The sequence below is a fragment of the Pinus tabuliformis genome, chromosome 9 (genome assembly GCF_031772625.1).
Source record: "Pinus tabuliformis cultivar Carrire ecotype Pingquan chromosome 9, CPIR1, whole genome shotgun sequence".
Taxonomy (NCBI): Eukaryota; Viridiplantae; Streptophyta; class Pinopsida; order Pinales; family Pinaceae; genus Pinus; species Pinus tabuliformis.
Genome location: NC_142307.1, coordinates 872,029,507 through 872,054,908, shown reverse-complemented (window position 1 = coordinate 872,054,908; position 25,402 = coordinate 872,029,507). Strand labels below are relative to the sequence as shown.

General features: G+C 37.7%; 1 pseudogene across 2 annotated transcripts in view; it reads left to right on the top strand.

Annotated features, from left to right (window-relative positions):
* The window catches only part of LOC149151555 (serine carboxypeptidase-like 50 pseudogene), a 185,618-nt pseudogene extending 165,997 nt beyond the window's left edge, over positions 1 to 19,621 (top strand). The window contains exon 2 of one of the 2 annotated variants that reach the window (XR_016262507.1): positions 19,254 to 19,621. The product of XR_016262507.1 is annotated as a serine carboxypeptidase-like 50 pseudogene, transcript variant X4 (transcript). The remainder of the gene's footprint in view (positions 1 to 19,253) is intronic. The other variant, XR_016262505.1, reaches the window with a different exon arrangement.
* Positions 19,622 to 25,402: the final 5,781 nt, after the last annotated feature.

Sequence of the window (25,402 nt, the reverse complement as noted above, 5' to 3'; positions counted from 1 at the left end):
CTTCAACCATGTAGTCCGTGAAGGTTTTCCACCGACATGGTCACACCACATCATCCATCCGATCCACAAATCAGGTTCCAGTGCAAATCCCAATAACTATATAACGGTCATGGTGGGCCACACGTTCTCAAAGTTGTATGCTATTGTTCTACGTAGGAAGCTCTCCAGTGACCTTGAGCAGAGACAACTCAGAGCTAGGGGACAAACAGGTTTTCAACCGGCTCATCAGACCATTGACCACATCTTCACCCTTCACGCCGTGATTGAGGAGGCACGACACCACTCTTCAAAAGTCTATTGTTGTTTCATAGATTTTCGGAAATCTTTTGACTATGTTTCGAGGGAGGCCTTGCTCTAGAGACTCAGAGATGTTGGCATCTCTGCAACCCTATTGACCACTATTATGCGCCTATATGACTCTGTTCTTGGTCATCTTAACGTGGCCTATGGGATGTCTGATTTCATCCGAAGCACTATTGGGGTTAAACAGGGTTGTCCACTGTCCCCTACCCTGTGTGGGATCTATATTGATGAGTTGGAAGCATTTCTACAAGAGCATATCTAGGACACTGATGGCTGCCTTCTTCAACAGGTTCTGATATCTATTCTACTCTTTGTTGACGACGTCGTCCTCCTATCCTCATCCCCAGAGGGATTACAGAGGCAGTTGGATGCCTTAGCTCTGTTTTGTGACCATCGACAGTTAATGGTCAACCTAGGTAAAACCAAGGTTATGATCTTCAATGGGGTGAAGAAAATCTCATACCTTCACTTTCTATTCAGAGGGGAGGAGATTGAGATCACCAACACGTATACTTACTTGGGGGTGCAATTCTCAGGTCCTTGCTTTAGTTTGCGACTAGCGCTTCAGCCTCAGATCAACAAAGGATATGGATCCTTAGTCCTTCTCGAGAGACAATGCTTTTGACATCACTTCCAGGACATCTTGTCCAAGATGAGCCTCATGGACACCTTAATCCGTCCCACTGTTCTATATGGCTCAGAGATTTGGGGATTGTCTTTACTTGAGTCAGATTGGGCTTCAACTGAGAGAGTCCAGATTCTTCTTCATTGATACATCATTAGGTGCAAACTGACAATACCGCAACACATCATCCTTGCAGAGTTTGGAGCTCGGCCCTTTTGGCTTGAGACGGTCTTCAGATTAGTTTCATTCTTGCATTGTGTCCAGGGCCTTGCAGACTCGATAAAGGGTAGGGACCAATATCCTTACTTGGCATATAGCTCTTCTGAGACTATTGCTTGTTCTACTCCCTCAAGCCGAGCCAAATGTTGGTTTACAGGAGTTTCAAATCTCTTAGAGTCAGTGGGAATTTAGTTGGATCGTCTCCCTCCTTTCCGATATTCCTTAGATGCTCTTGGTCACCTTTTACCTACTAGACAGGAGCTAAACAAGATCATCAGGGAGGACATCTACAAGAAGTTCGTCCAGGTCACCTGGGTCAATCCTCCGAGAGGGTTGCACCCAAAGATGGCCTTCTACGTTGAGCACTTCTTGGAGTTGAGAGACAGGCTCATTGTTCGACCCCAATATACATTTCACCACTGGATGTATGCTCTTCGCATTCCTCTAGGCCAGTTCAAAGTAGGTTCTCATAGACTTCAAGTAGAGATGGACCACCAGGTGGATAGACCAGAAAGACTCTGCCAGGTATGTCATTTACAGGAAGTGGAGACCGAGGTGCACTTCATTCTTGGATGCCCTGTCTACTATGAGATCAGAGGAAGATTTCATTGCTTCTCCAGAGATTCTCGGACCTTCGTTGGCTTTTTCAGGTATCCCGATCAGAGATGTTTGGCCCTATATATGCAGGAGGCTCTCAGGTTTTGAGCGCATATTCTTCAGCTTCCCATCAGACCAGACCCCACACAAAGGATCACTACATTTTTCAGGGTACTACCTTCAAACAGGGGCACCAAGAGATCGATTGATACCAGTACGTATCCAGACTCCAGATCATTGAGGACCTGTGGGACCTCACCCTGCCACACGAGATCTCAGCAGCAGATTCCCCTCAGATCCGTTCCTGGGAGACGGACTAGGTTCTCTAGCATTTAGCAATGTGCGAACTCCCCAGGAAACAATTTAGTGGACAATCTGCACTTGCCACCGGCTCTTCATCGGGCCAACAAAATTTGTTGAGTTTCTTCAGTGTTATTCATTCAACCTTAGATGTTAGGAGAGATGGGTCTGATCCTCAGACCTATTAGCTCCTGGATCTTCTCCGCTAGGGCCAGATGTTGATTTACTTCATGCATTGTATCTTTTATAGGAGACCGTTTGGTTCTCCCGCTTTATATAGACATCATTGTACTCAACAGTCCCTTTGACCTAGCTTGTGGTCATTAGTTGGACATAAATGTAATTATCTTTATCTTTATCTTATCTTATCTACACATGTATCAAGTAAATGATGTGGTGAAGGCAAAATGTATGTGTAGAACTATGAAGGAATGAAGTCTAATTTGCAAGGTATAATTTAAACACGTTAAGATTTGGAGTTTGCGGGCATATTTTTTTCAACCATTTTTACTTGCTTAAAATTTTAGAATAATTGTTGGAATTGTAAAATATCATCGGTTGAGATAGCACAATGCAGATGTAATAGAAACTTTGTTGAGATAACACAATGTAGGTGTAATAGAAACTTTTGAGTGTGTTGAATCTATTTATATATGAAAATAATTTAGATTTTTTCATATATAAATATTTTCAACATATAAGCATTATTGTGGACTCCATTAGAGATCATCTAATTCCTTACATTGCAAAGTTGGATACTTCTAAGAAGATGTATGATGCCCTAACAAATCTATTCACTTCAAAAAATCTGGGTCAAGTCATGAGCCTGAAAAATGAACTCTGTGATGTGACGATGAAAAGTGATGACACTATAGCTTCATATTTTGTAAGGATTTCTCAAATAAAGGACAAAATCTTAGCAATTGGTGAAACTATTCCTAAGAGCGAACTTGTGACTACAACACTCAATGGTTTACAAAGATGCATTTGCAACACGTATATGTCAGGAAGAAAACTCCCTCATTTGAAGAATTGTGGGCCTCTTGTGCTAAAAAAGAATCAAAGATCATATCTAGAGATAGGAAGGATGAAGCTACTCAAGCATTTGCTACTCGCTTCAAGAAAAGTAGAGGAAAGAACAAGGGTGTTATGCAACCAGATCACAAAAGTAAAGACAGTCCCCAAATCTCTAAGCCATATAGAGTAGTGGGATGGATCAAGGTGTCCATGAGGCTCTACATGGCCGAAATTTCATTATTTGAAGTCTAATTGGAAGAAATAATTATAGTGAAAATGATAAGATGACCTATTTGAAGCAGCGAATCCCTAGAATCCAAAGCTCTAATACCAAATGTTATGCAACCACATCACAAAACAGAATAGATCAACCACTTGAAAATTAGCCTCTTCGAGGGGGAAACCTCATTTACATGGCATAAATGAACAATTCTTGGATGATACAAATGACAAGACCTCTTTGGTATATATAGGAGTCTAAGGGGTCACAATATAATCTGAGCCTACATAACAATAATATGTAAGGACACAACAATAACAATAGTGCGTTTATATGGGGCACAACAATAATAATATGGGTGCTACATGGGCACAACAATAACAGTAAGGGGGCTACACTAACAATAACAATAAGGGACTACAATAGTATTATAGGGACCTAACAAAATGTGGCTCTCAAGGCAAAGGATAAAAAAAGGACATGTCAAGAATTCAATGCTATGGTTGTCAGATATATGGACATTTTAAGAAGGATTGTCTTGAATTGGCTAAAAGCAAAAAGAGAAAAGGAAAACAACATGCTTCCGCAGTTGATGGTGAAGATGAACAACCAAAGAAGCCCAAAGGTGACAAAGACTTCTTTTACTTTTCTTCTCTAACAGGTTCTATTGCAGATGATGATGAGATGTGGCTAGTAGCTAGCGGTGCATCAAGACATGACCGAAGATCATGGAAATATTACCAACATGATGGAAAAGAGGTTCTCTCAAAGGGTATAGCTTGGAGACAATCACAACTATGTAATCAAAGGAGTTGGAAAGGTATCGATTGAACTGGAATCTGGTAACAATGTGCATCTCAACAATATTCTATATGTACCAGGTTTGAAAAACAGTCTTCTCTCTATTTCATGTTTAGAAGATAAAGGAGATAGAGTAGCTTTTGTGGATGGAAAAGTACTTGTATGGTCTAAGGGCTTTAGTATAGAAGATGTTAGGGTTATTGTGATTTGTGAAGGAAGATTGCATATGCTTGTGAGTCAACCAACTCATGCTCTAGTGCCTAATGAAATCAATCCAAGTGAGCTATGACATAGTAGGTATGGACATCTTCATTATAGAGCATTACTTGAATTGAATCAAATAGTTTCAAGTGTTCCAGAATTACAAATAGATCATGAAGATGTTTGTAAAGGTTTTGCGTTTGGAAAAAATATTAAGAAACCATTTCCAAGTAGTGACAATAGATCTAAAGAAGCTTTAGATTTGATTCACTCTTATGTATGTGGTTTGATGCTTGTGAGATGACTTGGAGGTTCATTGTACTATGTGACATTTATTGATGACTTCTCTCGTAAGACATGGATTTATCTCATCAAGACCAAAGATGAGGTCTTCATAAAGTTTCAGGAATTCAAAGTTGAAGTAGAGAACTTGACAGGCAAGAAGATCAAAATTTTCAGATCTAACAATGGAGGAGAGTACACCTCAAAAGAACTTGTGGCTTTCTATAAGAAAGCTGGGATTAAGAGGGAGTTGATTGTCCCTTATAATCTACAACATATTGGTGTAGCAGAACGTAAGAACAAGTCCATTGAAGAATCTATAAAGGCCATGATGCATGATCAAGATTTGTCAATGTTCTTATGGGGAGAAGCATCATTGACAACTGTATACATCCAAAATAGAAGTCCTCATAGAATTCTGGAAGATATGACTCTTGAAGAAGCTTTCTCTAGATGAAAACCATAGATTAGACATATGAAAATCTTTAGTTGTCCTATCCACACGCATGTTCCTAAGGATAAAAAGAGCAAGTTTGAGCCTTAAGGAAAGAAATACATGTTTGTTGGTTATAGTGAATCTTCAAAGGCCTATAGAGTTTACATTCCAGAACAATGACAAATTGAGGTCACTCGGAATGTTATCTTTGATGAGAAAGTTGCATATTGGAAGTTTAAAGAAGTCTCAATGGATTCCTTGGATGAAGTAAAGCATGAGGCTTCAAGGGAAGAGCTTTCAAGTTCTACAAAATTTCTAGAGAGCCAGAAGGGCCTCATGAACCAATGGAAATGGTTACTGTTCCAGAGATAAGAAAAAGACCAGCATGGCTTGGATCTACATTAGAAGAAGAAAAAGGACATGTCGCTCCTGATGGCACATCCAAATAAATTAAGAAGCCTAAGAGGTTTTCTAGTTATGCAACTCTCATGACTAACCTAATTGATGCAGAGCCTTCCACTCATGAAGAAGCAACTAGCCAACAAGTGTGCAAGGAATCCATAAATGAAAAATATCAATCTATCATGAAGAATTATGTCTGGGAGGGTGCCAAGGCCGAAAGGAAAGTCAATAGTGACTTCTAAGTGGATATATAAGATCAAGCATGTTGTAGATGGAAGTATTGACAAATACAAGGCATAGTTCATGGCTAGAGGGCTCTCCCAGAAAGAGGGAGAAGATTATGAAGAGACCTTTGCTCTAGTTGCCAGGTACACCTCAATTAGATCCATCATTTCTCTTGTTGCTTCATTGCAATGGAACTTACATCAGATGGATGCAAAGACTTCTTTCCTCAATGGTGTGATTGAGGAAGAGGTGTACATAGAGCAACCTCAAGGTTTTGAGGTGCATGGAAAGGAATCTCATGTCTGTAGGTTAAATAATGCCTTGTATGGACTCAAGTAAGCTCTAAGAGCTTGGTATGCTCGTATTGACAATTACTTGACGAGGTTGGGATTTACCAAGAGTGATGTTGATCCAAACCTTTATTTTAAGGTTGTGAAAAATGCACTTGTGATCCTATTACTTGTGTTGATGATTGTTTTTTATAAGAGTTGAGCCTCTTATTATTCAGTTTTAGAAGTAATTTGCTTGTAAATTTGATATGAAGTATCTTGGTTTGATGCACTATTACTTGGGACTGGAAGTATCGCAAAAACTTGACGAAGTCTTCCTTGGTCAAGGTAAGTATGTTATTTATATCCTTTAGAAGTTTGGTATGATGGATTGTAAATCCATGGCTACTCTCGTGGTGGCTAACTTGAAGAAGTTGAGAGGTTCTGAAGCCAATTTGGTAGATCCATCTATGTACTGACAATTGATTGACTCTAAGTATGGGGGATTTACGCAGTGCATTATATTAGATATCATTTTTGGGATTCAACTGCGTTAAGTAAGTCATTCAAATGTATGACCATTTCCATGAGAGGTAGTCGTAACTGACTAATTTCTCATGATTTTTGAATAGTTCACTTAGCACTCATTGCATCGGGTGATGCTCACAGGGGTGAAGAAGTGGGATTGAAACTAGTGAAATGTGGAGAACGAATCACATAGCATCAATCATCACTTCCGGGGCTTGCACCCGGTAACCAGGACTTCCCAGGAGGTCACCCATCCCAGAACTCCTCTGGCTCAAGCGCGCTTAACTGCGGAGTTTTTCCCCACAATCAAGCCCACTTAGCTTGCTACCCCATTTGCAAAACCTTAGCAAGTATTGTGCCTCATGAACCATTCAAGTAGAGATCCCTTGACTCTTTTTGAATTTAAGTATGGGGGATTTACGCAGTGCATTATATTAGATATCATTTTTGGGATTCAACTGCGTTAAGTAAGTCATTCAAACGTATGACCATTTCCATGAGAGGTAGTCGTAACTGACTAATTTCTCATGATTTTTGAATAGTTCACTTAGCACTCATTGCATCGGGTGATGCTCACAGGGGTGAAGAAGTGGGATTGAAACTAGTGAAATGTGGAGAACGAATCACATAGCATCAATCATCACTTCCGGGGCTTGCACCCGGTAACCAGGACTTCCCAGGAGGTCACCCATCCCAGAACTCCTCTGGCTCAAGCGCGCTTAACTGCGGAGTTTTTCCCCACAATCAAGCCCACTTAGCTTGCTACCCCATTTGCAAAACCTTAGCAAGTATTGTGCCTCATGAACCATTCAAGTAGAGATCCCTTGACTCTTTTTGAATTTAAGTATGGGGGATTTACGCAGTGCATTATATTAGATATCATTTTTGGGATTCAACTGCGTTAAGTAAGTCATTCAAACGTATGACCATTTCCATGAGAGGTAGTCGTAACTGACTAATTTCTCATGATTTTTGAATAGTTCACTTAGCACTCATTGCATCGGGTGATGCTCACAGGGGTGAAGAAGTGGGATTGAAACTAGTGAAATGTGGAGAACGAATCACATAGCATCAATCATCACTTCCGGGGCTTGCACCCGGTAACCAGGACTTCCCAGGAGGTCACCCATCCCAGAACTCCTCTGGCTCAAGCGCGCTTAACTGCGGAGTTTTTCCCCACAATCAAGCCCACTTAGCTTGCTACCCCATTTGCAAAACCTTAGCAAGTATTGTGCCTCATGAACCATTCAAGTAGAGATCCCTTGACTCTTTTTGAATTTAAGCATGGGGGATTTACGCAGTGCATTATATTAGATATCATTTTTGGGATTCAACTGCGTTAAGTAAGTCATTCAAACGTATGACCATTTCCATGAGAGGTAGTCGTAACTGACTAATTTCTCATGATTTTTGAATAGTTCACTTAGCACTCATTGCATCGGGTGATGCTCACAGGGGTGAAGAAGTGGGATTGAAACTAGTGAAATGTGGAGAACGAATCACATAGCATCAATCATCACTTCCGGGGCTTGCACCCGGTAACCAGGACTTCCCAGGAGGTCACCCATCCCAGAACTCCTCTGGCTCAAGCGCGCTTAACTGCGGAGTTTTTCCCCACAATCAAGCCCACTTAGCTTGCTACCCCATTTGCAAAACCTTAGCAAGTATTGTGCCTCATGAACCATTCAAGTAGAGATCCCTTGACTCTTTTTGAATTTAAGTATGGGGGATTTACGCAGTGCATTATATTAGATATCATTTTTGGGATTCAACTGCGTTAAGTAAGTCATTCAAACGTATGACCATTTCCATGAGAGGTAGTCGTAACTGACTAATTTCTCATGATTTTTGAATAGTTCACTTAGCACTCATTGCATCGGGTGATGCTCACAGGGGTGAAGAAGTGGGATTGAAACTAGTGAAATGTGGAGAACGAATCACATAGCATCAATCATCACTTCCGGGGCTTGCACCCGGTAACCAGGACTTCCCAGGAGGTCACCCATCCCAGAACTCCTCTGGCTCAAGCGCGCTTAACTGCGGAGTTTTTCCCCACAATCAAGCCCACTTAGCTTGCTACCCCATTTGCAAAACCTTAGCAAGTATTGTGCCTCATGAACCATTCAAGTAGAGATCCCTTGACTCTTTTTGAATTTAAGTATGGGGGATTTACGCAGTGCATTGACTCATTGGTGTATTTGGTTAACACCAGGTCAGACATCTTCTTTGTTGTGAAAATCTTGAGACAGTTCCTGGTTGAATGGAGGCATGAGCATTGGATTGAAACAAAGCACATTTTGAGATATCTACGTGGTACTGTGAAATATGGTTTAATATATATTGCAAACAAGGAAGTGTTGATGATAGGAAGAGAACTTCGAGAGTATACTTAAGCTTGGGCTCTGTTATGATATCTTGGATGAGCAGGGAACCGAGATCTGTCGCACTCAACACTGCAAAAGAAAAATATATTGTAGCAAACAAAGCATGTATATAAGAAATATGGCTTCGAAAGTTTTTTTTAGGATTATTCGACCAAGAACTGGAACAGATCACAATTCATTGTGATAATCAAAGTTGTGTGAAGCTTTTAGAGAATCTTGTGTTCCATGACAGGTCGAAGCATATTGACATCAAGTACTACGAAATCTGTGACATGGTGTAGAGGAGAGTGATAAGGCTCGAGTTCATCTCCACCGATGAGCATAAAACTAACGTTATGATGAAGCCATTGCCTAGGGAGAATTTCATGTACTTTAGAGACAAGATGGGGCTTGTAGAGATTACCCCTCTCGTTGAGAGGGATGATATGACACCAACATGGATGGACATTCTCCTAAAAGTGAGAATGGTCTGAGAGGCCCAGAGTGCTCCCCAAGTAGGGTTGGGTGAGAGCCTCTCTATGAGGAGACCTTATCACTCCCCAAGATATGGTTGAGTGAGGTATGTTATCATAGATACCCGATCACTCCCCAAGAGAGGGTTGAGTGAGGTATGTTACCATAGAGACCCGATCACTCCCTAAGAGAGGGTTGAGTGAGGCATTTCATCATCAGGACCCATAGTGCTCCCTAGGAGGGGTGAGGAAGTGCTCCCTAGGAGGGGTAAGGAAGTGCTCCCTAGGAGGGTAGAGCAAGTACTCCCTAAGAGGCTTGTGTGAATGCCCGCTAGTACTCCCAAGGAGGGTTGAGTTTTAACATTTATGGTTGATCAATCTAGAGGAGTGAGTCTTATTATGCTTATGGCATGCCATGTGTTTGGTACCGCCCCAGATATGGCTACTGACGGACGTTGATGGTAGATGATGACGCTAATCATGACGATGATTTGATAAATTCTTTTTTTAGAGAAATTTGTCAACTTGAGAACATCTATGACAATCATTATGAATACCTCCCTAGTTAAGAGGGAGTGTTGAATTTGTAACTATGGTTAGTCTTCATAATGTATATTTGGCCACTTGATGTATTTGTATTAATTATTGTAACATATTTTTAATTACTAAAGTCAAAAGAAAAATATTTGGTCGAGTCCAAGTCCCATTGCAACTTTTAAAAGAAGAAAATTTGAATTTTTGAATTTGAAATTTTTGGCCCCAAAGTTATCAAGTTGGCCTCCCTCCAAGTCAAGTTAGCACAGGCAAAGTCACACCCATTCGAACTAGGCAAAACATTATATATTGGCAGCTTGACCTCCTCCTCAAGGCACCAATTTGCACTCTCTTGTGAAGAACAATTTATGGGCATCCTAGCGAAGATAAAGAAGGGTAAGGAGGACAAAGAAGAAGATGAAGTCCATCTCTTTCTCTCTCTCTTAAGCTTGCACGTGTGGATACTCTCTCTCTTCTGGCTCGAAGTTTTTTTGGGCAGTGGTATTGTAGGGGGGCAAAATTTTAGGCAGTTGTTGGGGCCGAAATTTTGGATAGTTGCAGGGGTTGAAATTCTAGGGTAATTGGCAGCTGTAGGAGGGCCGAAATTTCTGGGTCAGATGAGGCAGAGTGAATTTCTAGATAAGATTGGGAGGTTTAACTTGGGGGAGTTCACCAAATTGACCATAGGTCTAGGCGTGTCTCTTGTTGAACAAAAGAATTTATCTATTGATAAGGTTCTTGGGTTTCTCCCCTTGGTGGGTTTTCCCAGGGTAAATCTTGTCTTTTCTTATGCATTCTGATTTGATTGTTCTACTGTTCTTGTATGGTTGGATTTCTGAAGTATAATTGTTCAATGATATTATTGGAATAATTTAAAAGAAAATCAACATCAAAAGTAATTATCGGTATTTCAGAAGTATTGTGCTTAGTCTATATTGCACTTAGAAAATCAACGAAGTCATCGGAAATTATTCTATCCTCTTCATCTTTTCATAGCTCGCTTCAGCTAAAACAAACAAACAAATTGTTTCTCTCATTTCTTTTGACAATTCGACCTTTGTAAACACAATACCTAGAAAATTTGTACAGGGATTTGAGGATTAAATTATGAATACTTACAAAATTTGTACATGGGTTTGAGGATTAAATTAAACTTTTACTCTTTGCAAAAATAAATCATGTTAAAAACCATGTACAACCTTCAATTGACATACAAAAATTAAAGTTTTGTCAAGAATAAAATAATAGAAATTGCAGGGGATGGTTTCTCATGCTTCTTGTTATTTTTCATGTCACAATTTTAAAGAAATCATCGAAGTGGCATCGCTATAGAAGACATGCATATATTGTTCAAGATGCATGTTGGTATTTTCTCTGTACTTATGCAGCTAGAGAGCTCCTGCACCTTTTTCCCAACTTTCAGTGTCTTCGTATAATAAAACATTGGTTGTTTCACACTACATAATGTCACAACTTACAAGGCATATTGAAGGCTTTGCTACTCATCATAATCACTCTAGAGATGAATTCAACAAATGTTCTAATAAAAAATCAATGGTCATTTTGACTCCCTATGGGTGTTGCAACATTCTCTACACATGTCACCTTGGAATACTCACAGATAAATATCTCAAAGTCCATTTTCTAAGGCATACATTATCAATATCACAGTTATCCCATAAAAATTATAGGGTAATTCTATCCTCAGACTTTCATACATCATCATCATCATGGGTCCCCCACAAACCTACAGTTATGGGTCAACCACACAAAATCCTTCCCCAAGCTTGCCATCGCCAACTCAGTTTTGGGTCATCCACAAACTCATAGTGATGGGTCAACCACACAAAACCCTTGTCTTCATTGGCACTTAGCACACTGTAATCACTTTGTTATGGGTCATCCACAAACCCATAGTTATGGGCTAACCACACAAAACCCTTGTCTTCAACACCACTTGGTTATAGGTCATCCACAAACCCACAGTTATGGGTTAACTATGCAAAACCCTTTTCTTCATTGACTCATATACAACAGAAGCTTCTTATGAGGGAACTTGACTCAATGGGGACCATTGCTTCTTAAGGGGGGAGGTTTGGTCTGAATGGAAAGTGGTATCCACCCATGCTATTGAATAATGTAACTCAAAGAGGCACCAAAAATACTATAAATAATGAGCCTCGCCTTTCAAAAGGACACATTCATCTTCATGATGCAGTTGTAAAAGGTTTTTCTTAGTTAATAAAGAATTGAGTTTTTATCATATCATCTTGTTCTCTCTCTCTATGTCTTGTGGTGATACCAATAAATAATAATAAGTTTTTGATTTGTGAAGATTTAAATATGAAGGATGTAACACTTTTTTTTTAACACCTTAAAATTTGAAGGTTGAATGTTGCTTCTTTTTGCAATTGTTTTTTTGGCCTATGTTTAAATGCATGGGATTTTTTTTAAAGAAAAATTCACCATTTTTGTTATAACCAAATGGATATTACATATTTTAATGTTGTATTGCACTCACACTTCTACTCAAGGAAGCATATAGTTATCCCAATAACTTCAAAAAGAAAAGCTTCATTTTTTGTGGGAAAAACTTAATCTAGGAAGACCTTTACAAACTATGAAAAATTAAATTACAACCTTCTCATTGAAAGTGATCCAAATTGATATTTTTTAATAAATAAAGGACCCATAAAGACACTATATGAGTTGAAAGATTCCCAAGATTCCCATAATTTTGCAAAAATCACAGTTTAATTTTAGAGATAGAGATTATTCTTGCAATGCTTTCCTCTAGTATCTAGCTATAGACATGAGAAAAGGAGATGTATCAAAAGAACTTGCCATCCCTTTTAATCAACCATCCATAGGTCTAAGAGAAGTGTGAAGAAGATGGCATGAACCTTTCATCTAATTAGTAACCAAACTATAATTATCAGTTATTTTTAGCTAGTTAACATTTTTATCCAAAACACATTTTAAAAGGAGTCTTAAAGCCATAAAGCTAGCATAGTTATTTGAACCTTTTCCCAAACTCGCCTTAGAATTTACAATGTCATACTTTGTTAGATACAAATTCCACTCGAGTTACTAAAATGTAGAGGGCCTTACCTAGCTCCATCGACTATTCCCCATGCTTGAGATTTATTAATGATCAATTCCTTTAGTTGTTTATTTTTTCTTTGTTTGATGGGCTAATTACAACTTGAGGAAATTTATCTTGTTTGGAAAAATATTGAAAGGATGGAATATATTTATCCTAAAAAATACATGAGTTTCTTGCCAACCATATGCCCCAAATGATCAAGCATGAAATGCCTTGAAATTTTCAAGTTCTTTATTGTTTATCCATTTTTAGGGAATTCTTTTATAGAAAAATCACACCTCCAATTAATTACTCTTACTCTACTTTTATCTCAACTTTCCTAACACAAGAGCACTTACTATTTCGACTAATGAATGTTTCTTCATTTTCACTATAGAGAATACATATCCTTGATCCTTGTTTACTTTTTACCATCACCTCCCATGTTAATTCTTTGTTTTTTCGTAGTTAACCACATAAAAATGAGTGTCTTTTTTTAATCCTCAAGCTTTCATAATACCTTCCACTACTAGTTTAATGCTTGTGTATTAAATGTGAACATTGAATAGTACCCTAAATGAGTTGTATATACTTCTAATGCCCAACTCTTTGAGTAAACTATAGAAGCTTCTTCTTCCTTTATTCCGATATGTCCTAGAAGTAAATAATCCACATAAAATTTCCATAAATATGCAAATCCACCTTCCAAGGCAAACCATGTGCATTCATCCAACTTTGCCACCAAATTCTTGTATACTTCAAAGCTAATATTTGATTTAGGGTATTTATCCCTTGCTCTTGGATAATCTCAATCAACCCTTCTAGAATTGTAAGCTCATACCTACATCTTGTCCAAGGATCAACTCCAATCCTCACTTTCCTCTATCCACCTACCATTCCAACCAATTATCTTTCACTAGAAATTCTTGGACTTGGGCCTTCCAATGAGTGGATACATTCTTTATAACCTTCATTGGTTTTGTAATCTATTATATAATTGTACTATGCCTTATATATTTATGCAAAATATATTTGTTCTATAAACTTATATGACTTATTACACACCATATGTTCTTGGCTATGAAATATTTCCCTAGAAAATGAATATTATTTAAGCCCCAATAACCTTCCTTTTTTGGATTTTCTACTATCTTCCACTTAACAATAGGAATACCTTCATTTCCTCTCTTACATGTCCACAAGAATTTGAAGAACATATGCCTTAGTTTTTAGCACTACCTTTGGTATATATACTAGAGTTTTAAAATACGAGGATTTTTTCCAATATTGACTTTAGAAAAGCTAATCTTCCTCCAATTAACAACCATCTATTACACCCATTGACAACCAAGTATTTTAATACTCCACTACCATCTGTTTGCACCACACCACTAGCTTGTTTGGTTATCTCTCATGTCTCACCCTTGGTGAAAGTTCACCTAATAGTTAGGATCCACCCAAGATACCAAAACATAACACCAAAAGTCATGCATGGAATAATTGTGGAAATATGAGAGCCAAAAGGAATGTTGAGGGTACCTTTGTCACTAATATTGGCCTAACCCCACCCATGCAATCATTAGGTAATCACACTTAGTTTCCCTATTCTTATGCCTCTTGTGACTTTTTAGATCACTCTACTCATCATTGCCCCATGATCTTGAAACTTTACCCGTCGGCTTGTGTTCCCTCCATTTCGTCACTTCCTCCCCTTCTATTTCCTTCCCCCACACATGCTAGAGACATGCTTGCCTCTCCACAACTTTACCCAAGCCTACTCCAAACTAATCACTCTTGCACCATTTGTGACATCCTCAATCATTATATCCATGATTGTTTATCCCTTTAGAAACCTCTCAACTATCACATCAACGTGTGACAATACCCCCATTGCAATATCACCCTATGGCCCCTCCCATGCATGTGTAGCTTTCACCTTCTTTACTTAGCTCAACACCAACTATTGTTGACCACCCATGATCGAGATAGTGAGAGGAAGGATGGTTTTTTATAGTGAGAGGAAGGAGGCTAAATATCACCATAAGACATTGAAAGATAGAACAAGACAATATGGTAAAAAACCAATTCTTTATTAACTAGATCAGATAAAATAAAAAACTTTTACAGCCACATCGTGAAGATGGATGTGTCCTTTTGAAAGGTGAGGCCTATTATTTATAGTATTTTTGGTGCCTCCTTGAGTTACACCATTCAATACCATAGGAAAATACCATGGTGGATACCACTTTCCATTTGGATCAGCTTAGGTTAGGGATAGCTCGTCTATTGGATGGAAGAATGATCAACCCATAGTGGGATGTTATCACCGGGATTGTGTGAAGCTTGGTTGAGCTTGGACGCCCCTTGGAATACTTTAATTCCTGCAAAAGTGGCTTCCATCCTCAATGCCTCCCCTTGAGGTTTGAACATGAAACCTGACGTAGACTAAACCTTACTTAAACTAACTGGTCTACACTACATGGATTTAATCAAAACCTCAATATACCATTACATATTATCATTGATACGACCATTCCATCTAATGACAAACACATTTATTTTTATTTTTCTTTTAAACCAACTATGAAGGTCACTATCCATGGAATTCAAATGAACACACATATATGACAAACATATACTAAGCAATGGATCCAACTATCGTAATAGAGAGTTCATTAGAAAGTGTGTATAGGAACTTGAGAAGGCTTTCATATTGGCAAATCTAGGGTATTATTTAACTATCACAAAAAATTATAAAAATATCAACTTCACGTGTTAGATTTCCAACATTATGGTTAGAGTGGAGAAATATGAAAGTCAAAAGGAGCCAATTGTGAATATCAACTAAATAGTATAGGAATATAAAAGAAAATTGATTGAAATATCAACTAAATAGAATAGGAATATAAAAGAAATTTATATTGAAATATAGGAATAGATATTTATTTTTTTATAAAGAAATTTAAGGGATGCTTTTCTATAAGTATGGATATTAATTATAATAAATTGATTAATTATGTCTATAGGCATGTCTATTTTCGAATAAGGCTTCTAAATTTTAATATCAATAATTAATAGGTGGATGGTAGGGATTTAAATTTCATGGAATACTCTAGAATATTGATAGTGATATACACAAATCAAAGGTTAAAATTTATCTCAAAAGTATTTATGTCATTTTCTTCTCTTTTGATTAAATTGGTTAGTTAAAATAAAATACAATATGAACAAGTGTCATATGAAATGAGTTATGGTTTTTTGAGCACGTGGTATTGATAAACCATGGTATTGTAATAAAATTTATTTATAATTTATTAATTATATGATAATTTTAATTTTAACAATGTGATGTATTCTGCAATAAGTATTTTGATGTTTATTATGAAATGATGTCTATTAACATTTGCCGACTATTTAATTTATATGGTTGTTAGTATAAAGATTACTGTGTCTACATGGCTTTGGGGACTTGAACCCACTCACCTAGGGAAACAATTGTTCACAAAACCATTCAAGCTAAGATCCTTTGACAATAAATAACTGATATTACCAATTAAATAATATCCTATTTTTTTAATTATTTTTTTATTCTTACTTCAGTTATAAACATTTCAAATTTACTCAAATTATTAAAAGTTGAACAATGATACTTTTTGGCATAAGTCTTTTACAAAAATAATATAAAGTGGGTATCCCCAATGTGGGTGATAGAACATAGAGCCTTGGGCAACATGCGTGCTCGTGTGAAGATCTGCGCCATTGAAGAGTGACAGTGAATGGTTCTCAAGATTGTCATATCGCTCATTAGTATTATGTAGGGATTTAATTTTCATAGAATATTGATAGTAATATACACAAATCAATGGTTGAAATTTATCTCCAAAGTATTTATGCTCTTTTTTATCTTTTAATTAAATTGATCCATTAAAAGAAAATGTCATATGAAAAAGTGCCATATGAAATGAATTGTGGTTTTTTGAGCATGTGGTATTGATAATCCATGGAATTGTAACAAAGTTTATTTATAATTTAATTAATTATATGGAAATTTTAATTTTAACAACGTTCGATCACAATAAGTGCTTTGATGTTTATTATGGATTTGATGCCTATTGACATTTCCTGACCATTTAATTTATATGGTTGTTAGTATAAAGATTAATGTGTCTCATTAAAAAATATTCAGGACACAAAACTAGTTAAATATCCAACATCATTAGTAATAGAAATACTTGAGTTTATGAACATATTTTGTCTAAGGATTTTACCTTGAGTGGTTTGGTGAACAATTTGTTTCCTCGGAAAATAGTTGTACTTGGTGTAATAGTGGCAGTTGATATTTCAAAGTTAATAATTCTCCAGAAATTCGTCTTCCAATTAAAAAAAATAGAGCTTTTAATATTTATAAATATTAAAATTACATATAATAATAATAACTTATTTTTTAGTTTTCTATTTACAATATCATTGTTAATTATGTTAACTATGAAATAAACAAACAATTAGAAATTCTAAAATGCTATCAAGTACAACTATTTCATAAATGCACAAACAAGCCATTTACAACATGTCTTTGGAGACTTGAACTCACTTAGCTGGGGAAACAATTGTTCACCAAACCACTCAAGCAAAGTTACTTTAACAATAAATAATTGATATTACTAATCAAATAATATCCTATTTGTTTCATTAATGTTTTTATTGTTACTTCAATTAAACATTTCAAATTTGCTCACATTATTAAAAGTTTGAGCAATGATAAATTTTGGCATAAATCTTTTATGACAATATAAAGTGGGTCTCCTTGATGTGGGTGATTGAACACAGTGCCTCAGGGATTGAGGCAAGGTTCGACACCCCATGAGTCCTCTCGACATTTAGTATATTAGTCAGATACATATAGGTGGCATGTGTGCTCGTGTGAAGATTCACACCATTGAAGAGTGGCAATTAATGGTTCTCGGAATTGTCATATCTCTCATTGGTATTTTGTACCAGTGAAGAGGTTGTTGGCATGCCCTATGATGGTTGAGGAACCTGAGCATAATGGCATGGAAGTTGTATGATAGGTTGTATGGTTGTGCACTAAAGGAGAAAAATAATTACGAGGGTAAGGCTCTTTGTATTATCTTAGTGACAAAAGAAGGAATATTGTAAAGGACATGCCCTCGACTCCTTAGAGAGCAAGATCCCTAGTGCGAGGATTTTTGGCAATTCGACATTAAGCTATGCAACAAGTGATTGGACAAGGAGAAGAAAAACTACAAACTTGTAGCAATAACTTTGTATTTAGCCTTTGAATTAATGCAAGTTGTCCACACTATGTACAAAATTATTAGTCTGGTGATTACATTTGTGTCAATTAATTGTGTTATTTCAGTATATAGGTTCTCGATGTGTGTTGGAGAAGAGTGGTTTCCCAACAAGGTGTATCGGGGCTTCTATCTTGTTTGTCATTCATAAGCTAGGAAGTCTAGTGATTGGTTGGCGGGTGGTCACTTATTACCTTAAACGCTTGATTGTTGTGTGCACTCTAGCTTACAGTTGTGCACGGGTCAGGATTTTTAAGAGAAAATAGAATCTTGTTTGGATAAATACTTGTGTAGCCTCGGAAACCTAGGATTCCCTTGCATTCCATGATGAGTTCCATATGAATTTCATTGTGAGGTCGACAAGTTTCACTTTCTCAAGGGTTGGGTTGTCTAGTGGCACAACACTTGTTTTATCACACAACTTGGTGGTCTCTATGGTAGTTGGAGGAAGTTTCTCTGGTAAGGGGTTGTTGAGTTGGGGATCTTTGAAATTGGTGGTCCTAAGGGTGACAAAGGGTCATCCCAAATTGTCTTGTTGGGTGTGTTGACGTAGAAGAGGTGTTCCCTTTCTCGATCAAGAGGCCAAGTAAGAGGTGTTGACTATGCACCCTCAGCGTGGTTAGGTGCATCGTGGGATGGAGGCGAGGGGGATCCATGCGAGACAACAACATAATGAACAAGGGCAAGGAGAAACTGTCTACCCACGTTTCTCTCAACAAAAAACACTCCCTTATTGGTAAATAATGGTAACATCATTCGACAACTAAGTATCTCCTTGGATTAGCTCAATCGAGCCCAATAAGACAATGACAATGATATTCTATATTTCAAGAACCATATTTAGTGAAACCTGTGGAAGATGCAGGATAGATTGGTAATTCTATGGAGAGGGTAGTTGTTGGGTCGTAGAAAATGTATGTTTTATCCTCATATTAGCTTAATTAATCATTCATTTTTATATGTTTATCTTCAATTTAGAAGAAACGATTGTAGAAGCTGGATAAAATCAATTATTAACGAATTGTGTAATTCTGGCTAACTTTCGCTATTTTTATATGTAGGAATATGAATTGGAAGATTATTGTTCAAACGATGGGACAATAACGACCAAGGAAAGGAAAAAGGACAACGTTTCAATTATGAAGGCTAGCGGAAGAGCAAGAGAATCAAGTTTATTTTGTAATGAAATCAAATTGTCGGTTGCAAAATCCTCAAGATCTCTTGTTTGTCTCTCATAAGTTATATAAAGCCGACAGGAGAAATAGAACAGCTAGCTAGAAATTTGGAGATTGTAATTATTCACTTTTGACATAGAGTATTTTCACTATGATGATGTTGTACCTTTATTATTGAGTTTAATGAAGAAGATCATTTTTTACCTGTAATCACATTTTGAGTGTCTTTCGGCAATGACTTCAGGAGACTCTGGGCCCGGTCAATAGGAGATTTACTGCTTTATTTGTGCCATACTTATTTATGTTTACTCTTGCAATTGTTTATCCCTGTTATTTCATGAAATTAGGATTATTTTGATTATTGTGAACATTGATCTTCATGATTTACTTTTGTCGTTCAAATTAGATTCCAGATCTTGCTGTGTTTACATCTGCGTGTTAATCTTTGATGAATTTATCAGATTATCTTAAGTATTTGATTGTTGTTCCTTCTGCGTAGTGTTATTTGAATTCACAGTTGATTTCTTTCAGTTAAATGCTTGAATAGTTGCTTGTTGTTCATTTGATGTAGCTTTCTTTCTTGTTGAATGAATTATTGTTGATACTAGTTAGATCTGCTAAGAGTGATTTCTTTTACTTGCATTTAGATTCAGTTTTCTGCACAATAGATTAAAATAGATTTGCAAATGCTTTAAGGTTTGCTTTCACATTTGCTTTGGATTGAACTTTGAAAATTAGATATTAATTATTGCAACGATTCTAAATCATTTCATTTTGAATTGACCTCTAAATTCACTTGCATAGACAATGTCGAACACTCTTGAAATAAACAGACTTACCCTGGTTTGATAATTAATGTAGGTATTAAGGTTGCTTTTAATAGTCATCTTAGTACGCTAACATTTTTGCGTCATTGCCAGGGAGAGTGTTTCAAAGTGATTTCTTTTTATTTCTCTCGATGTAAAGGAAATGGGTTTTAAAGACGAGAGGTAAGAACCTGCGTAACCAGTGAGTAAAGTGCTTGCTCATCAGCCCGCTTTTCATCAAATGCATAGAGGTTAAATAGGAGTAGGGGTTTTTTTATGTATGACTAGGAATAAAAAAATAGAAAAAGATCAGAACCCCCCACCCAAATCCACAAAACCCAAGGGATCGATGAACCTTGGAAGATCAACTTTTATAGACGAAATCATAAGAAAAGCAGAATCTCAAGCATCAACAAGACCCCAAACTATATTTGGAAAATGCCCTACCATAATCCCTCAGGCAACAGGCTCACCATCTGCAGCCTACGTTGAGATTCATAACCAAACCGGAGGATCTGAACAGAGCTTTCAGGTCACTAATAATTTACATTCAGATCCTTTACAAGAGGGAAAATTGTGCAATATAAAAGAAGGAGACAGAGAAACCAGTGGAACTGCTAAGGCAAAAACACAGTTGTCTGATCTAGGATCTCCTGTGATCCCAGATTTAGGCAGTGCCGCAAAACCGCCTCGAATTGAAAATACTCCACCCACTTAGATAACAACCCTTGAAGTCCCTAAAGGATATTGGCACATTTTCGACCAAATGGCGAATCAAGTACCTTAAGGTCAGACCTCAACATTGGAATACCCCATAATTGACCCAGTAGCCAATGCCCCAATGAAAGCTATTCCCTTGCAAAACATCCCAACCTTTCATGGGATGACCACAAAGGATTTGGACACCTTCTTATTTGAGTTTGACATCCTGTGCAGAGGATATGATTATACCACCAATCCTCAAAAACTGAAGTTATTCCCTTCTACCCTTAAAGGAGCAGCTTTGTGGTGGTTTATGGGTTTAGGCGGATGCACTATTAACTCTTGGTATGACATGAAAACTTCTTTTCTCACAAAATATCAGGACCACTGTAGGACTAGGGAATTAAAAGACGAGATCTTTAAAATGTCTGCGAAGGATAATGAAAAACTACAGGAATATGTCGAATGGTTTCAATACAATCTGCAGAGGTCCCCTCACTCCACATTACCAAAAGAAGTCCTGAAATATATCTTAATTAAAGGAATGAAAAAAGAATGGTTAGAAACTTTAAATTTTATGGGGAAGGGAGACATTTCTCAAGAGGATTATGATGAAATTGTTCGCTTGTGTATCAGGTGTTCACGACGTTGCACACACATCGGGTCAGGAAGTCGAGATTTTATGACTAGAGGAAGCAAACCACCCAGTGGAGGCATGACAATATTATAAATTGGTAACCTCTTGGAGGACTTCAAGACATACATCATGGGCATCCTTACAACACAGTTGGACGTCTTGCAGGCCAAACAGAAACAAGCCTTAGCAGAATAGAATTTGGTCGTTTTTTGTCCACGCTGCTGGAAGAAGCATAGTCAACAAGAGTGTCCATTATACATGGTCCATACATGCACTATCTGCACCAAGGACCATGCCACCGAGCAATGTCCATCACTTTCGGGGCTAAAAGCAGTTTTTAAAGAAGTAGAAGAAGAGACAGAACTAGTATACCTAATGAACCAGTGTCGACAGTGGCAAGGCCAACCTACAGGTATGTCATAAGACCCATCTTAGTTCTTTCCTTCTTTGTCATTTAATCAACAACATAATTCCAGAACAACGTGGCAAGGTCAATCACCTTTCTCGAATTGGCAGTCCCAACCATTTCCTATGTCACCTTGGCCAACTCAGTCCTTTCCAGGTAATGGTTGGTCGAATTCTCCTTTTACTCCTTTTTGGAAAAATAATCCATACCCATCCCAGTGGCCTGCCTCTACTTCACAAAATTCGAACTGGTCTCCGAATTGGCAGCGACCTCTAGGGATAACCAATTCGTCTATGGGGACAAGTCCTTAACCTCAACCTACATTATCAGCCCCATATCCATTACAGAAAAATCCCCAGCCCCTTCTGCATCCCCAACTACCAACTCAACCATATCCAAACCCCAATAACATACCGGTTCAAGTGATACAAATAGTTGAAAACTCAGACCTTGAGACCGAACAAAAAGAATGCAATGAAATTAAGCTGAGGTCAAGATGCATTATCACTCTTGAGGAAGACAGAGACCAGCCACCAATTGAGTTAGAAACATCACCTGTAAATACACCATCGACTCTGATTGACACAAAAATAAAACAAGGAGAAGACATAGTTGAACAGAAAGATCCTGAAAAACTCATAATTACTTCTCCCCCATTCCCTAAAAGATTAACAATTCCTAAACCAATTCTTTATCTAGACTTTGATCTCGTAGGGGAACTGAAAAATATTTTCATTAAAATTCCTCTCCTCCAGGCCATCCAAGTTATTCCTATTTATGCTAAAACAATTAGAGAACTATGTGTGAAAAAGCCTACGAGGAAAATAAAATCTCCACCAACTATCCATGTCATAGGGACCTTGTACGATTTACTTTTGGGCGGGGAAACACCGATAAAATATGAAGATTCAGGGAATCACATAGTTACAATTCAAATATATGGCCGCTCCTTTCCAAACACACTAGTTGACTTGGGCGCAACCATTAACATCTTAACCACGGAAACTTGTGAGACACTTGGTATCACAGCTCTGGAACCAACCACCACCCTGCTAGAACTTGTTGATTGTTCAGTGGTAAGGCCAATGGGAACTTTACAAGACATTACAGTTTCCGTTGACTCATGGGAGTACCCAGTGGATTTTCTAGTTATCAACCCAAAAAGTCGATTAGATGGGCACCCTTTAATTTTGGGTCAACCTTGGCTGGCAACAGTGGATGCTTACATATGTTGTCGTGCAAGCAGCATGACCATTGCTAAGGGAGACGCTGTAAAGAATCTTATTTTATATCCTCCTGCCAAACCAAGTCCGCCCATTGTTAAAATACAAAAACAACCACCCACATACCTGGAAGAAAGTATTCGTTCACCACTTACAGTAGCAGAAGCGTTGGAGTTCAAGGATCAGACTAAAGACAATGTGATCAATAACTTTATTATTCAGCCAACCATTGTGACTAATGTAAAATGTCAAATGTTAAAGGCAATTCTTGAGAATGAAGCCTTGGAAGACCCTTTGAAAGATACTGATGATCAGCATATCCCGACAACTATTGCTCATAATAGAAAGCCTGTTGAAATTAAACCAGGCAAGATCTTAAACATCAATGATAGTCTAGACAGTGACCAACAACAAAATATTATTCAAATTCTGTAAAAATATAAAGGGGATTTTGCTTGGGACTACCCAGACATGAAGGGAATAGACCCACAATTATGTACACATCATATCTACACCGAAAAGGATGCTCGTCCTATTTGGGAACCTCAACGGAGATTAAATCCGCATGTCAAAGATGTTGTAAAAGAGGAATTACAAAAGTTGTTGGACATGAATTTTATTTATCCTATTTTGAATAGTAAGTAGGTCTCTCTACTGGTAGTTGTTCCCAAGAAAAACAGGAAGTGGCGCATCTATGTGGATTATCGGGAATTGAACAAAGTGATGAGTCTCATCATTGAGTAATTATATGGGCCTTAATTGGCCTTAATTCACCTCCGAGCTTAGTCAAACCAACTATTCTCACAACTTATTGCATACTTTTGATTATATTTTGCTTATGAGATTAGTTAGAGTTGGATATTTTGCTTCGTGGTCTAATGTGCATGTAATGCAAGAATAAAGGATAAAAGCGAGGGAAATGTAGGATAAAAGGTAAAATCAAGGAACTATGGTAAAAGACCTTGGTAAAAACTCAGATAGGACAAGGGAGAGAAATTACAGGAGGTAAATCCTCCTCATTTACTACCATCCATTTGAATATCCCTCCATCAATTAAAAGTACAAACAGCGAAATCAAGAGTACTAAAAGACAGCCAAGCAAGTGGAAGTACAAGTAGCCTCCCTACTAGAAGGCAGCCGACCTAGTGAAAGTGAAAGGACAAGTTACCATTAAGTTGGGAGTTGTACCTCCCTAATTTTGAGGGAAGTCATTGAGCCTTCAGATGTATAAATAGAGAGTCTTAGGACCTTGGTTTTTTTAGTCAGTTAGCCAGTAGTCAGTCAGCTAGTCAGGATTCGAACTTTTACTGTGGAACTCTGCTTTGTAATAGCTTGATGTAATACAATTATTTTATAATGAAGATGAGTTTTGATTTGAGCTAGCACTGAGTTAATTCAAAGGGTTGAAGCTCTTGGGTTAGGGCCCAACCCTAGCAGCCAAAGATCCTCTTTATTGTATTGTTATCCTAGCTTAGATTCTTGTTTTCTGTTCATTTACTTAAGCAATTCATTTCCATTGCAACAGTAGCATAGATGCATGGTTTGATTGTTCATTTGGTTAAATAGATGCATTTTCATTACAGTGGTTCAACATAGATTTATGGCTTTCCTGTTCATGTACTTAAGCAGCTTCCTGTTTTCTGTTCATTTGCTTGAATAGTTGCAGTCTCATTACAGTAGTGCAAAACATATTAGTTGTGATTTAGTTTGCTTCATTCATGCTTTCAATTAGCCTAGTAGCAAATAAAATATCCACAAGGTTTCTCACAGGTGTCTCAGCCTCACCTCCTCCCTTTGGGACCATGATGTGAGGAAAAAACCTTGCAGCAACCCCAAAAATACAGGGTTTTGGTTTTCACAAAGGGTTTGCTGTTTAAACACAGTGACTGGGTTCATTGTCACTCTACCCCTTTAATAGCCATCAACTTGATTCACTCTCTTTCTGTCATTCATACCTCACTCACATTCCCATGTCATTCCCCTTCAGTACGAAATGCCAGAGTAGAAGTTGTTAAATTCATGTTTAAATAGTTTTTGTCGGTAAATCGCTTTACACAGCAAAATAGACCAATCACCACTTAGATTCCTTTATGCGTTTGAATTTTCGCCTTTAAATCCTCGTCGTCGATCTGCCTCAGCTGATATGATGACTATCGCACACCCGCTCACCAACCTGCTCATTCCATTCCCCACCGTAGCTCTGCCTTGCCAAATTCGACGGCCTTCACGCGATATCACGTGGATCTCCTGTTCGACTGTTA